This window comes from Ictalurus furcatus, chromosome 2 (assembly GCF_023375685.1).
Source record: "Ictalurus furcatus strain D&B chromosome 2, Billie_1.0, whole genome shotgun sequence".
Taxonomy (NCBI): Eukaryota; Metazoa; Chordata; class Actinopteri; order Siluriformes; family Ictaluridae; genus Ictalurus; species Ictalurus furcatus.
The window spans coordinates 20,238,230-20,256,071 of record NC_071256.1 but is presented as its reverse complement, the minus strand read 5'-3'; positions in this window follow the sequence as shown (position 1 = coordinate 20,256,071).

The window sequence follows — 17,842 nt, the reverse complement described above, 5'->3', positions numbered from 1 at the left end:
ACAGGAACTTTACGTTATGAGAATATACAGAAAAAACGCACTAACAAGATGCTTATGGGTTTGATTATATTTACAGATATCCCCTGTATTACAATACACAAGAACTAGAAAATTACAGCCAAAGGCAGCACAGTGTGGCGTTCTTTTCCTGCTGCAGGGGCTAGTAGCTAATTCTTTTGAGTGCTCAAGTGCAACCATTTTACGTCATCGACTCAGAGCACATTGCGCATGTCACGTAATGGCGGCCTCCGCAGGTTAAAATTTGTATTAAATATTAAGGATTTTTAAAGTAATGAACATATTTCATTTGTTTCTAACAACATATTTTAGTAGGAGGGGGCAATTATTGCATGTTGAGGCCTACAAGTCTTCATAGTTGGGGTTCCTTTAAATGATGAAAGAGCACCTCCTAACCCTAATGAACACTAACTCTTCCTCTTTTTATAGTTGCCATTACTATTGTCCTAAATGAACAGCTAGACTTGATTGTCTTAATTCATGGATTAAGTGAATAAGTGATTTAAACTTGACAGTGTAATCCATACATATAAAATCATAGGAACTCAACAATTATATTAATCAAAGATGATCAGTCGAGTTCACAGTAGTGAGTCTCCTTATACAGATGGATTGGTGGATGGATGGATGGATGTAGTTTATTCATGCCTGAGAGGAAATTTTACACAAACACAATAGCGAAAATAAAGATTTTTTTCCTGACTAACATCACGTTTCTTGCGTAAACGCTTCTGTGAACAATTTATGAACAGTTTCAGTCATTTAAAAAACGAGCCTCGGTGTGTGAGGACGCTTATGATCGTTGAATTTTAAATCTTCCTACATGACAGAATTAAGGATTAAAGGAAGGAGTATGAGTATGATGTACCTCAGAGACCTGATCCACCAGCAGCTCCTCTTTCTCTGGAACTTGATCTGGATGAGTAGGCAGAATAAAATAGAAATTTTGTCATGTTGATATCTTCATGTAAATATAAGCTGACATTGAATATTCCACTAATAGTCAGACCTCTAACCCCTCGTCCCTCGTGCAGCCTGGATTTCTGGATGACTCTTTTACCTGGACAGATGGCGGCACTGTAGTGGGATTTGGTGAAGTGTAAAACCTGGTGAAATGCAGATTTTGTTTTTACTGACCCAAGAGTGTTCAGATCATTAAAGGGCCATTAAAATGTCACTAATATCTCTGTAAAATGTTAGTAAATTCAACTGAACAGGAAAAACGATGAACAAGAATTTAATAAAAACTGGAGCAATTCTCGGAAGATGATGTGGTTTCCTCAACAATGTTCTCAGAACGTTCAGATCCCATAAATGCCACAGCCATCCTTGATCATGAGTCCCAAACATTACAGTTACATTACAGTGACACCAATCATGAATGAATTTCTTATTTTCTTCTATTGTCTACAGCATGGATTAGAAAGTTAGCTATGGGCTAGCTTTGCAGATGAAGCAAATGTTCATGTATCATGATTTAAATCATGAGCAGAACGAATTAAAAAAAAAAAACACATGTAACTACCGCTTAGAAAGAATTAATCTGGATCAAGACAGTGTCTGAGGAACTGCCTGTGGTTCTTGGTATTTTACTATTTTCTATGGAAAAATAGAAATAAGAGAAAACTGTGGAGGAAGGATTAGTTGTGGACACTCGGGTAGTGAGGATTGCCTGTTCTGCAAAGAGAACCTTTTTTTTTATACTGTGCATCCCTAGGTATCATGTCATGCTTGTGTTTGAGTCATTTTTGCTGTTTCTAAACAATAATTGGGTTTGAAACGGCAATGATTTCTTAAAGAAAGACAATTCCAGAGTTATGGATGTGACATTTGCACTTACAAATGTCTCAAAGCAGAGACTAGTCTCTAGTCTCAAAGCAGAGATTAGCTTAGGATCAATGAGTCAATCTGCATATGCTGCCATTTACCATCCTGAGGACAATGCAGAAAAACCTCTTAAAAACTCATGTAGTGACTTTTATGGAAGACTACATGCTTCTACAGTACAAACAAGACCAGTGCAGAAAGCATCATACTGAATGCAAAACAGGAAAGCGACTTGAATGAACACAAGAAGTATCGATTTGAAAATCTTTGTTTTGGGAATACATCGTTAAGAAAAACTGGTGTTATGGATGTGACGTTTTTGCATTATGGATGTGACGTGTCTGAACCAGTACAGTAAGGCATGAGTGAAGCCTTTAAACATAGTTTTGTTCCTGTGCTCACAACTTTCTTTTTCCATGGGAAGGTTGGTATTTGCGTGGAATTGCCCAGAGGCATTATTTTTATGTTTACATGTTGCCCTCACTCTCCCACCTCATCTTGTGAGAGTTTCCTCTCTGATTCTCAATGGCTGTTTCTCAGCACTGTTCTTGCTTCATGTCGTAGAAGTGTTCACGCTACATGATTTATCAGTGATAAAATCAAACATGCTTGTAGATATTAGAGTATCACAGACTGAGAACATCTCCTCGCTCAGACTACACATGTGGCCTCCACATGGGAAGCCATTTTGTCGTCAAGCTGGGGAGTGTCTCAGATCCCCAAAATTATCCTGGCATAAGACAAAAATCAAGTTTAGTTGGTGCAAATGTCCAGCATTTCCTTAAAGACTTAAAGACTAGAGTGTAAAATGAATCTGTTCTGGACTTCCTCCTGTGTATTAATCTATCACTCAGAAATCCAGCCATCCATCCATTTTCTATACTGCTTATCCTACAGGGTCATGGTGAACCTGGAGCCTATCGCAGAGAGCATGGGGCACAAGGCGGGGTACACCCTGGACAGGGTGCCAATCCATCACACAGGCACAATCATCCAAGAGCCAATCCATCACACACACCCATTCATCCACTACAGACTACAGATGCTTGTCTTTGGACTATTCACACTATTATTCCATATCTCTCCATTTTTATGTCCTAAAAAAAGCCATATCAGTGATTTCTATCCATTTCTTCTGTAAGGTTCTGTACTCAATCCCACAATGAAATGGTGAAATGTAGATAAATGAATGTAGACCTCATGACCCTGTGGGTTGATCTGAAGATCAATAAAGCAATTTAAACATCCAGTGGTTATAAATAGTGTGGATGGGTTCTGCAGCACTTCATGTTTTCACCTATGATGGCTTGAAGAAGTCTTCACACTGTACTGATGGTATTAAGGCATTACAGATGTTTTTAAATTTTATTTAAAGCTTGATGCTCAACCTGAAGATTTCCAAGAAATTTGATCATCATTAGCAGTAGTCAGACCTTTTCATTCAGACAAGCCATAATTGATTTTGTGATGGACAATATGAACAAGGGCAAAGAGAGTTGAATTAGTCAATAGATAATTAATATTAATTAAAGTGTCTTTGCTGACTGTTCCAGAAATAATGAATGAACCACAGAACCCTAACCAGCCTATTATTATTTTTAATAATGATGATATTTTAAACCAGAACTATGTAACATGCTAAATATGGATCCTGACCCTGTTTTCACACCACGTCGGTATCCAGCAGGATGAGCATTTTGGTTGTATCAGGGAACAGCTGTGTGCTGTGGAGAACATCTGTGCCGGAGAATGAGCTCATGACTGACTCGATCAAGCCCGTCATCTCTAACGGATGGCTGCATCCCAATCCTTCAGCACCGACTCAGCGGATCTGATGTGGTATATTTACAACACAGAGACGGAAAGATGCAGAGCCGAGATTGGAAACATATCCGTATCAGCATTCCGGTTTTGGATCATTAGCACTGTGATGATCGAGCATTGTTCTCTGGCTCTTGAGGACGTTAGAGGACACAGAAGCAGAGCAATGAGGGAGAGAAATATGGAACTTTTACATTAGATGGGTGTGTTGTGATTTATACATTTCTGAGTGATATTCTCACTTAGAGTCTGATCTTTCTCATGCTCTAGCTTGGTTCTTGAATTTGCGTCATGTTGCTGAATTCATCTCTTCAGATTCTGTTTGAATAAAATAACACCCAACATGATCGAGTTCCACAGGTTGTGCCATGTTGAGAAACACCATTATGGTGTCATAACTCATGATGTTCACCAGAGTGAATGGAGAGAACTAGCCAGATACTTCTATCTAACTGACACACAATCCTCCTAGCCTTGGTCTATGTTAGCGCTGCACATCGCCCCCTGTTGGCTGCTGTCCATCATCACCTTCTCTTGTCATACCACGCTGCCAATATCCTTCATCATCACGTTCCACGTCCTGCTGTTTGCCTGCTGTGTCAGTGCGCTTCAGCTCAACCGCACTAACGTGACCGAAGCAGAGGGATATAGAAGCCGAGGTGAGCTGAGAGAGGATGATTACGATGCTTGTCATGCAGAATCATGATGAGAAAATAACATTCCTGTGTGTGTGTGTGTGTGTGTGTGTGTTTTATAAAGGTTAACAATGGAAATTATTTTACTATGGAAAGTATTTCCTCTGAGTCCAACACAAAATCTTCTCCATAGAAACTGTATCCTTTTAGAACACACAAAATCATGATTCCTGATGTGCCAACATGAAACAAATGTGAAAACCAGGAATCAAACAGGAAGTTGATGGAATCTACTTAACTAATTTGCAAATTGAACATGCAAAGGAGCAGAAAGACTTTAATCCAGCTCAAATTCAGAGACAAGCTTAAAAACTCTTCAATCTCGATAGAAAATGCATGAAATGAGATCTAAACAGAGTCACAGTCTGTGACTAGACACAGGTTTGATTGCATCGATATGCCAGAGATTAGAAAACAGCCGTGATGTTGCTGATAAAGGAACACTGAGAGGACACAATAATCAAGATCTAATCAGGACGCTTACTGGGAGACTGAGCGATCGGCCCCAGGATGCATCATGTAGATATGCTCCAAATGTTTTGCCACTGAAGTTACAGGTGAGCTATCAGAAAGGTCACGTTTCAGTGTAGAACAAAAGAAAGGAAAATGCTTCCACTTTGCAGTTTCATTCCTGCAAACACAACAACTTCTAAAGCACTCTGTCTAAACATCACATCTTTGTCTCGAGATGTCATGGAGTCCATCACCTCCGGAGCTTGGCGTGTCCTCTGTCACTCACTCTGACGTTCCGTTTGCATTTCTGAGACACCGATGATGCAGAGCAGTGAGACTGGAGGTCGGCTTTCAATCCTGCTGAAATATCTGGAGTTTAGACGTCCAAACTTGTCTCAGTTCACCACCGAGAACTGATACAACATGAGTGGAAAAATAGTACCAGTGCAAAAGTACCAGAACCAGGGTTTCTGGTTCCATCCTGATTTCAGTCTGTTTGTGTGTCTGGAGATTCACATGTTCTTCCCATGTCTGTGTGGGTTTCCTCTGGGTTCTCTAGTTTCCATCCACCTCCCAAAAACATTTTGGTTTTTCATTCCAGAGTAGTTTATGCTTCTTTGTGGGTTCTCTGCAACAAGCTGCATTTGTTTTGTCTTATTAACTTTGAGAATTAAAGAGAGTCTGGCAAGGGAAGGACTGCTGCTATAACATAAGTGACAACAGGAATTAACTTGTTTTTCATGAACATTAAATAATGAGTCTTTATTGATCACCTACAGGACAGTGAAATTCTTTTCTTCACATACCCCAGCATGTCAGGAAGCTGGGGTCAGAGCGCAGGGTCAACCATGATACAGCGCGCCTGGAGCAGAGAGGGTTAAGGGTCTTGCTCAAGGGCCCAACAGTGACAGCTTGGCAGTGCTGGGGCTCGAACCCCCAACCTTCTGATCAATAACCCAGAGCCTGGCAGTGCTGGGGCTTGAACCCCCAACCTTTCAATCAGTAACCCAGAGTCTTAACTGCCAAGCCACCACTGCCCACTCTCCCAACTAATTATAGTTAAATGTAACTATAAGCAGATAAAAAGTGTCATTTTAAGTGTCTTAAGTAAAAAAATGTAATTGTTGTAAGAACTACGAAACCAAAAATACAAAATATGTCGCTGATGTATATTCTTTATTTTGTCCTAAGGGTGTGCAAACTTTTGCACTCAGTTGTATATAGGTTAAGCGATGCTGAAATGTAAATAATGCTCATAGGCAGCAGGTTAAATCAAACAATCATGACTGTATATAAATATTATTTCTGACATCACAGCGTGGTGAGTGTGCGGTTAGAGGATTGTTCCCGCATGTCGGTGACGTCAATGTCAGGATGTGAGCACTGCTTTACTCCAAACCCGTGGTGTTCAGTGACCCAGCCTGTCTTTCTGCTTTACCTTTATCCTCTCCTGAGGAATATTCTTCTAGACGTCTTCACCAGAGGAAACAGGCGAAAAACTCGCTGTGAAATACTGAACCCTCCCTGAACGTCCATGAGGAGCAGCGAAGCCATGCTGGAGTTCTTTTATTATCTTCATGTTAACCTTTTTTCTATTCTATGTAAACAAATCATATCTCTCTCTTCCTGATTCCTTTCTCTCTCTCTCTCTCTGTCTGTCTGCTACAGTCCGGTTCTCACTGCTGGTTTTATTGTATTGCAGAACGTTTCATATTTCAGAGCACATTAACAAGCTTATTAAATTAAGACAATAGGATCAGCGCTGTTTTAATGCTTGTAATGAAAGTGATGATTGCTTCTAGCTTGGAGATGAAACAATAAACCTACGAATGCAGGAGCGCAAAGCTTACAAAGGCTTTTGCTGAGCACTTTATCACGCTTAACAACCTGGAGCATTATCGAACCTTTCCTGTAACCTGCGACTTATAAACAAAATGTTCGAGTTGTGTTTTTCCGTCTTCTCGTCTTCTTCCCGACTCACATGGAAACAAAATCGGGTTGGACTTTTTGTATGAAATTAGCTTTCAGATTAAAGAGAAATCTTTAATATCCGCTGTAACGGTGCGAACTCAGGACTGTGATGTGGAGCTTTATTCAAGCTTTGTTTTCAATTTAGTGTTCACAGTTTATATCTGCATTCAGGACTCAGCAGATGAAGTAATATAAACAGTGTATATTAACAAGGACAGGAAATAATGACCAAAAAAGGAAAGTGGGAAACAAGAAAGGTAAAAAAAAAACAGTGCAAACCAAAGTTTTTAATTCCATGCCTATGAACTATGACCACACCCTCCCTGCACAAAATAAACTCTGACCATGCCCTGTACTCCCAAATAAACTCTGACCATGCCCCCTATTCCCAAATAATCTCTGATAACACACACACCCATTCTCACATAAATTCTAGCCATGCAAATACAATTATACAGTTTTAAATACGACTACAAGGGTTTTAATAAGTAAAAATATAGAAATAAATTTCAATGGAAAGCTTTTTTCCTGTAGGTTCATGTCATGTAATGGGATCTGAGACCGATGCAATTGCAGTTAGGGGCTTTATTAAGAGAGAGAGGCAGACAATCCAAAAATGTAAGGCAAAAATGTGGTCATAAAAACAAGCGAAAGGTCAGGCAAACAACACGAACTAGACTAAGACAAGAATCAAGAAATGCGAGGCTATAAACAAGATCAAAACCATGAAACAATGAATGAGGATAAACAGCTTGGTATGATACAAACACTCAATACTTCACATTTAACAAAGGCCTTGTCGTTGGCCTCAGGCATGAGCAGCACTTGGTTGATCTTGTTGTTGGCCTCAGGCTTGAGTAGAACCTGGTGGGCCGTGGTTGGCCTCAGGTGTGAGCAGAGCGTGGTGGGCCGTGTTGTCGGCCTCGGGCAGGAACAGGACTTGGTATGCCGTCTTGTCAGCCTCTGCCCTAAACAGGGCTTGGTAGGCTGTGCTGTCAACCTCAGACAGGAACATAGCATGGGAGGCTGTGTTGTCAACCTCTAACTGAAACTGAAACTGAGAGGTCGCCTTGTTGACCTCTATCAGGATCATGGCTGGATAGACCACTTCATCGGTCACACTGGGACCTCCGGCTGGAGCTCTGCAGTGGAGACCACCTTGTGGGTCTCAGGTTGGAGCTCTGGAGATGAGGTTGCTACATTGACCTCCTCATAGTAGGTAGTGAACAGCCGCGCAGGTTTGTCCGTCAGGCTGGCCCTCCCCAAAAAATTCTCTAAAGTAAATTTAAAATCTGCCTTCCATTGATCACTCTCATGACGCAGATGAACTCTGCCACGCTTCCCAGGCAATCAGGAGCTCCGCCCTCTGGCAAGCCAGACTGATGAACCTGGATACCAGGAACCTGCATATGTGCCACTGGCTCTCCTTGGGTTTGGGGTTCACCAAGTTCTCAAAATAAAACTGGCACTGGAGAAAAAATCCCTTCAAAGGGCTTTCAGAGCCCTTAAAGGGAGCCGGAACATCCAGGTGAAGCCACTGGGGAAATCGCACAGAATCAAACGCCAGCACAAAGATCACAGCGTGATGCTCCCTTCGCTCTCCTGCTGCATCCATGTTGTAGGTGAAGTATTATGTCATGTAATGGGATCTGAGATGGATGCAATTGCAGTTAAGGGCTTTATTAAGAGAGAGAGGCAGACAAATCCAAAAATGTAAGGCAAACAACATGAACTAGACTAAAACAAGAATCGAGAAACGTGAGGCTATAAACAAGATCAAAACCATGAAACGATGAATGAGGATAAACGGCTTGGTACAACTCAGTACTTCACATTGAACAAAGACACATGAGGGATTTAAATAATTAACGTAATCAACTGTAAAACAAAAACAGCTGTAAATACTGATGACACTTCAGGGAGACATCCAATAACAAGACCGGGGCAGAGACAAGACAAAAATTAAAGCAAAACACTGACAACTGACAAGAAAAGTCACTGACAACACGGAATTGCGTGCTGTCATGCTATGGGCTGTTGAGTGCGCTGTTCACTCTGGTGCTCAGCACGAGGGGAAATCTGTGACAGTTATTTTCATTTTTCCAGCATTAATATCTTTACTCTGTTTAGTCTGTGAAACTTTAAGCTGCATTATAATGTCTATAAAAACTCACACACATACTACTACTACTACTACTACTACTAATAATAATAATAATAATGTAGATATTTTGAGGGTGTTTGAGGGGAAACAGGAGGTGAGCTGAAGTTGTAAAAGGACTGAGACTCTGTACAAGACACATGAGAAATGTTTAGATGGTAATTATAACAGACAGCAACATCAGCTCCCAGCTGGGACACACACACACTCACTCCACACACACACACACAATACACACACACACATACTCCCTCACACTCGCCCTACACTAATAGTCAGGGGCGAACTGGGACCAAAACGTGGCCCTGGACTTTCTGGCCCACAGCAGCCCACCAAATGCCACATAACACCGGCTCAGTGATGTGCAGAGTAATTTTTAACACCACATACCATCAGAAAAATATAACACAATACAGAAATAAATGATATTTAAACATATTTATTTGAAGTAACACAAGTAGCCTTTGTAAACAAAGGGAAGCAAACAGGAGAACAGTAAGACTAACAACGTTTATAATATAAAACTATCAAGACAGCACATAAGCTGAGTGGTGCAGCTGTCCTACACTGCACCAATATGATACCCCCTTATCATCGGGGTGCAGTGTAGGACAGTTGCACTACTCGGCTGTACAACTCCTGAATCAGGATTGAAACTTTATATTTAGCATTAACATGAATACTATTAGGCTATCATGCGACATTAAACTTGCCTATGGCCATGTCCACAGGTTTCAGGGCATCTTCTGGGAGCAGGTCAACAGAGCTTTATGAGGAGGAGGATATACATCTATATGGGCAGCTGTGGCTCAGGTGGTAGAGCAGGATGTCCACTAATCGTAGGGTTGGCGGTTTGATTCCTGTCCCACATGACTCCACATGTGACGTGTCCTTGGGCAAGACACTGAACCCCAAGTTGCTCCCGATGGCAAGCTAGCGCCTTGCATGGCAGCTCTGCTACCGTGTGTGTGTGTGTGTGCAAAGTGCTTTGGAACTGCTACAGGTTAAAAAAAGCACTATGTAAGTGCAGCCCATTTATATATATTTATACAGCCCATGAATATATATATATACACAAACACACACACATATATATATATATATATATATGTGTGTGTGTGTGTGTGTGTGTGTGTGTATAAACACATATATGGCGCTTATACATTAATAAATAAATAAATAAATAAATAAATAGATAAATATATATATATATATATATATATATATATATATATATATATATATATATATATATATACAGTATCTCACAAAAGTGAGTACACCCCTCACATTTTTGTAAATATTTGATTATATCTTTTCATGTGACAACACTGAAGAAATGACACTTTGCTACAATGCAAAGTAGTGAGTGTACAGCTTGTGCAACAGTGTAAATTTGCTGTCCCCTCAAAATAACTCAACACACAGCCATTAATGTCTAAACTGCTGGCAACAAAAGTGAGTACACCCCTAAGTGAAAATGTCCAAATTGGGCCCAAAGTGTCAGTATTTTGTGTGGCCACCATTATTTTCCAGCACTGCCTTAACCCTCTTGGGCATGGAGTTCACCAGAGCTTCACAGGTTGCCACTGGAGTCCTCTTCCACTCCTCCATGATGACATCACGGAGCTGGTGGATGTTAGAGACCTTGTGCTCCGCCACCTTCCGTTTGACAATGCCCCACAGATGCTCAATAGGGTTTAGGTCTGGAGACATGCTTGGCCAGTCCATCACCTTCACCCTCAGCTTCTTTAGCAAGGCAGTGGTCGTTATCATGCTAGAATACTGCCCTGCGGCCCAGTCTCCCAAGGAAGGGGATCATGCTCTGCTTCAGTATGTCACAGTACATGTTGGCATTCATGGTTCCCTCAATGAACTGTAGCTCTCCAGTGCCGGCAGCACTCATGCAGCCCCAGACCATGACACTCCCACCACCATGCTTGACTGCAGGCAAGACACACTTGTCTTTGTACTCCTCACCTGGTTGCCGCCACACACGTTTGACACCAACTGAACCAAATAAGTTTATCTTGGTCTCATCAGACCACAGGACTTGGTTCCAGTAATCCATGTCCTTAGTCTGCTTGTCTTCAGCAATCTGCTTTAATCTTTCTTGTGCATCATCTTTAGAAGAGGCTTCCTTCTGGGATGACAGCCATGCAGACCAATTTGATGCAGTGAGCGGCGTATGGTCTGAGCACTGACAGACTGACCCCTTCAACCTCTGCAGCAATGCTAGCAGCACTCATATGTCTATTTCCCGAAGACAACCTCTGGATATGATGCTGAACACGTGCACTCAACTTCTTTGGTCGACCATGGCGAGATCTGCTCTGAGTGGAACCTGTCCTGTTAAACCACTGTATGGTCTTGGCCACCGTTCTGCAGCTCTGTGTCAGGGTCTTGGCAATCTTCTTATAGCCTAAGCCATCTTTATGTAGAGCAACAATTCTTTTTTTCAGATCCTCAGAGAGTTCTTTGCCATGAGGTGCCATGTTGAACTTCCAGTGACCAGTATGAGGGAGTGTGAGAGCGATGACACCAAATTTAACACACCTGCTCCCCATTCATATCTGAGAACTTGTAACACTAACAAGTCACATGACACCGGGGAGGGAAAATGGCTAATTGGGCCCAATTTGGACATTTTCACTTAGGGGTGTACTCACTTTTGTTGCCAGCAGTTTAGACATTAATGGCTGTGTGTTGAGTTATTTTGAGGGGACAACAAATTTACACTGTTACACAAGATGTACACTCACTACTTTACATTGTAGCAAAGTGTCATTTCTTCAGTGTTGTCACATGAAAAGATATAATCAAATATTTACAAAAATGTGAGGGGTGTACTCACTTTTGTGAGATACTATATATATATATATATATATTCACACACATATGAGAGTGTATATATGTGGATGAGAGTGTACATTTGAAAGAGCTTGTGTATGTGTATGAGAAAGAGAGTTTGTGAGCATGAGAGATGAAATGATTCCTGTAAGGAAGACAAAACACAGATTAGTGATTATTCAACATTATCTCTAAAAAATTATTTGTTAGTGAAAAGAAAGTAAGTAGGCAAGACAATATAGAAAATGGTTAATCAGGCCTATCATACACACATCTGAAAATGACTACCTTTTTTAGGGCAGTGGTAGCTCAGCGGTTAAGATGTTGGGCTACTGATTGGGAGGTTGTGAGATCAAACCCCAGCACATCCAAGCCACCACTGTTGGGTCTTTGAGCAAGCCCTTAACCCTCAACTGCTCAGATATATAAATGTAAGTCACTCTGGATAATGCTAATACTGATTTCATTTAAGCAGCTGACCGGTTCAGTTTGATTACCATCCTCTTCACTAGGCTCAGGTAGGGAGGGGGAGAGGTGTTGGTCATCATCTGCCGCTGCAGGTGTTGGTTCATCATCACTGACCCTGCTGCTGGATCCAGGCTCGCTGTCCTTGGCTGTAACGCTAGAGCTGTCAGAGCTTGTGGAATTTTAGCAATTTCCCTTCACGCCAAAGAAATAATATATTAACTTAAAGCATTTCACAGCATCTGCCTCTAATGCTTTAAGCTTTTTTTCACATAACTTTTCAGCTCCACCTTTTTTTCTTCCCTTTTTCATCCATGGAAAATTATTTATAAATATCTGCTCCACAAATTCGCTGTATTGAGAACGGATCAATATTGTTCTTTGTGTAAATTAGACATGAAAGGGGGTGTGTTTCAAGATACGCAATGGAGTAGACGAAACTAATTGACAGGGAGGGAGGGCAATACACACACGCACACAAACACACACTCCTTGAAGTAGGCCGTGCGATCGACTCACTCATCCATCCGCGTAGAAAAGAGATATTATTATGGTTTCTGTCTTTTTTTTTTTGTTAAGAGTACACACACATACTCTATACACACACTCTCAGTACACACACTCACACTCTCTTTACAAACACACACACACACACTTGCTCTACACACACACACACACACACACTACACATACACATGCACACACTCACTCTACACACACTGTACACAGTCACTCTGCACACACACACACACACACTCTACACACTCTCTCACACACGCGCTACACACATAACACAGACACACACACACTCTACACATACAAAGAGAGCACAAGAGAGAGATGAGAGAGAGATGGTGAGAGAGAGGGAGAGAGAGGTGGAGGGAGATAGAGAAACAGAGAGGTGGAGAGAGATAGAGAAACAGAGAGAGGTGGAGCGAGAGAGAGAGAGATGGCGAAAGAGATGGAGAGAGATAGAGAAACAGAGAGAGGTAGAGAGAAAGATGGAGAGAGATAGAGAAAGAGAGAGGTGTAGAGAGAGAAAGAGAGAGAGATGGTGAGAGAAATGGAGAGAGATGGAGAAAGAGAGTGAACTGAGACTCTGAAAAGGACAGAAATGTGAACATATGAATTTCACAGAGATTTTTATTGCAGTGTTTTTCCCAGAACAAGGCGTCACACCCAGTGTTCCTCAGCCGTGACCTTGCAACTGACCTTCTACAGTCTGTTAGTGTCAGAAATAACACTCCATAATCAGCTCTTGGGTGTGTGTGTGTGTGTGTGTGTGTGTGTGTGTGTGTGTGTGTGTGTGTGTGTGTGACTGCTGATTATTTAAGAAATAATAAATATTAAGAAAAAAAATTAAGAATCAGAAAAGAAAAAAATTAGGAAAAGAAAAGAATAATGTTTGATTTTTGTTTATCTGCAGTAACAGTCACTGCCATGGACCGAGTCATTGTTTTTCTCTTTTTCTGATCTTGAAGAGTTTCTCTGCTTTTCATTTACAGCCATGAGCTGTGTGTTGTATTTGTGCTCGTGCAAACGCAGTCCTTTAGTTCATGAATGAAATTCATTCATCACACAGTGACTCAGAGTTCAACTCAGTGACATTCAACCATAATCATCATTCCTTTAATGAATCTTATTCTGATCCTGAACTGGTTTAGTGATTCAATGATAATAAACTGTAAAGTATTACTGTGTACAGTAAAAAGCATACTTGGCTGTATTATTATTATTATTATTATTATTATTATTATTATTATTATTATTATTAATAATAATAATAATAATAATAATGATGATGATAATAATAATAATGACACTTAACAATATGAGAAAATCAATGTAACAATAAATATTTAAGGATAAATAACAATAAATGCGTATTTAAATGTAATGACACATTATATAATGATATTAATGCATAAAAATTTTTATAAAATAAATACATATAAAAAAGTAGAAATATATCTGTATTATTTTGAAATAATTCTCATATTTGTTGATAAACTGAATGAATCACTGAAGGAATCTTTTAGCTGATGGGACTCAACTGAATTCACTCGTGAATATTTAAATATATTTACATAGTGATGCATTTAGCACTAACATCACAGTAGCATCATGTCCTCGTCTGATACACAGAGATGATGAGCTGTGTGTGTGTGTGTGTGTGTGTGTGTGTGCTGCTCTGCTGTGATTGTACGCTTGTTCACAATATGCTAATCAGACCCTTTCATTCCAGAGGCTGAGATGATTAGCCGATAACAGACACAATGACGAGGCCGCTTGGTTCCACTCGATTCCACGCTGCTGATAGGACCGGAAGCTTGCTAACAGCTTTTTAGCAACATACACAAATACCGACGTTGTTCAGAGAAACCGCCAGCTTCCGCTCTGCTAATTATCATCACAAAGCGGCCGGACCCAACCTATTAATAACACAATTAGCACTCAGGCTCGTCTGCTTCACAAGGCCGCTTTAATCCTCTGTCCTCGCTCACACCTGCACTCAGGACTGCGGGACAACACACTCTGGGTTCTAGTGATTCTGTGGATAAATCCCAGGTGTGTCGCAGATTCACTGTTGGGTTCTCGAGTAATTCTGTGCATCATTATGGAATTAGACAGAAATGGTACATGATCAGTGGTGCATGTGGTTCTCTAATAATGTTACCATGGCAACCACATAATATATATAGTCCAGACAGGAGTTTACCATGTTATTATTGTGTTCTGTGCTATTACTGTGCTGTCAGATTGTGTTATTGCAGTGCTTGTGGCATGTTGTTACTGCATTATTACTGTGCTGTGTGTGTTAGTACCACTCAGTCAGTGTGTGTTATAACTGTGCTGGTGTTCTCAAGATTAGAGTGTGTTATTACTGTGTTATTACTGCACTTGGTGTGTATTATTGCTGTGCTATTACTGTGCTCTTGGCTTGCTTTATTGCCATGCTCTTGGCATGGTATTACTGCATTATTGCCGTAATAGTGTGATATTACTGCATTCTCACTGTGTTATTACCACTTTGTAAGTGTGCTATAACTGTGCTCTGGTCTGTGTTATCAGGTGTGCAGTGTGTTACTACTGTGTTATGACCACAATCTGCGTAATAACATTCACAGAGTATTACCAAACACTGGGTTTATGTTATTACCATGCTCTCAGTGTGTGTTATAACCACGTTACTACCATGCTCTCAGTGTTACAACCATGTTATTAACATGCTGTCAGTGTGTTAAAACCATGTTATTACAATGCTCTCAGTTTATGCTATAACCATGTTATAACCATGCACTCAGTGTGTGTTATTACCGTGTTATTACCATGTTATTACCATGCTCTGTGTTATAACCATGTTATAACCATGATCTCAGTCTGTTATAACATCCTTTCAGTGTGTGTTATAACCATGTTATAACATCATCTCAGTGTGTGTTATAACCATCCTATTATCATGCACTCAGTATGTGTGATAACCATGCTATAACCATCATCTAAGTGGGTTATAACATCCTCTCAGTGTGTTATGACAATGTTATTACCATGCTCTCAGTGTGGTATAACCATGTTAAAATCATGCTCTCAGTGTGTTATAACCATGTTAAAATCATGCTCTTAGTGTGTTATAACCATGTTAAAATAATGCTCTTAGTGTGTTATAACCATGTTATTGCCATGCTCTCAGTGTGTGTTATAACCATGTTATAACATGCGCTCAGTGTGTTATAATCATGTTATTACATTCTCTCAGTTTGTGTTAGAACCATGTTATTACCATGCTCTGTGTGTGTCATAACCATGTTATAACATGCACTCAGTGTGCCAACACTATTAGCATGCTCTCAGTATGTTATAACCATGTTAAGCCCATGCTCTGTGTTATAAACATGTTAAGCCCATGATCTCAGTGTGTGTTATAACATCCTATCAGTGTGTTATAACCATGTGCTCATTGTGTGTTATAACCATGTTATTACTATGCTCTCAGTGTGTGTTATAACATCCTCTCAGTGTGTTATAACCATGTTATTATATGCTCTGTGTGTTATAACAGCCCCTCAGTGTGTTATAACCATGTTATTACCATGCGCTCAGTGTTTGTTATAACTATGTTATAACCATCATCTCAGTGTGTGTTAATCCATGTTTTTACCATGCTCTCAGTGTGTGTTATAACCATGCTATTACAATGCTCTCAGTGCATGTTATTGCAGAACAGACGCTCGATGAGGAAATTCTGTATTTTCTGTTTTCTCTCTCATCTTCATTATGCGTGATGATGGATTAATGATCTGCGGCGTTAGGTTCCTGCTTTCGGCTCTTCAGTTTAATCTCCTCCCCCTGATGTTCCTGCTGTCGGTTCTACGGCACAGCTGAGACAGAAGAACAGAGAGCACGTGTGAAATTTCTCTCTCTCTCTCTCTCTTTCTCTCTCTCTCTCTCGCGACTCACAGAATGAACATGGCTGCTGGATCTCGGGTCATGTGATCACATCTCTCTGATGCTCCGGATCTCGAGTCACGTCTGTGTGTCAGAGTTCTCTGTACAGTGCTTAACGAATTCAGGGTAAAGTAACTGAATATAATAGCTAGCTTATTATAGATTTGCTAAACCTGATTATTCTGATCAGGCTGGATTGGTTTAATACTTCTAAACTTGCTGTCTAATCATGTCCAATCAGCTAATCTGAGCAGGTTTGAGTTAACAGACTTGTTGTCTTGGTAATGAATGAATAATGAAGAGGGATAATGACATTGTTAACAATCCAGCTAACAGTACTCCAGCTAATTCAGTACTCCAGATAACTCAGTATTCCAGCTAACTCAGTACTCCAGATATCCTATTACTCCAAATAATTCAGTACTCCAGATAACTGAGTACTCCAGATAACTCAGTATTCCAGCTAACACAGTACTCCACATAACTTAATACTCCAGCTAATGCAGTACTCCAGATAACTCAGTACTCCACATAACTCAGTACTCCAGCTGACACAGTACTCCAGATAACTCAGTACTCCAGATAATGCAGTACTCCAGATGAAGCAGTACTCCAGATAACTCAGTACTCTACATAACTCAGTACTCCAGCTAATGCAGTACTCCAGATAATTCAGTACTTCAGATGACTCAGTACTCCAGATAATGCAGTACTCCTGATAACACAGTACTCCAGATAATTCAGTAGTTCAGATAGCTCAGTATTCCAGATAATGCAGTACTCCTGATAACGCAGTACTCCAGATAAGGCAGTAACTGACATTGAGTATTCCCCCTCAGTTCCTGTGCTGATTTGAATTCCTCTCATGCTGTGGGGTTTGAAATTTTGTCTCGTCCTTATCATGTCGCTCCTGACAGCTGTGTGAGATCTGACAAGGCATTCCGGGGAGAACCGAGGAGCTGTAGAAGATGCCCTCTGGCTAGCAATGGGTTCTACCACTCTGCAGCTCCACAGGTTCTCTACACACACTCGTCTGGTCTAGTGTTCATACCGGAAGGTTATCTGTGCTTAGGAAGCATCGGAGCTGGCTGTCTTTCTTATTATGTGTGTGTGTGTGTGTGTGTGTGTGTGTGTT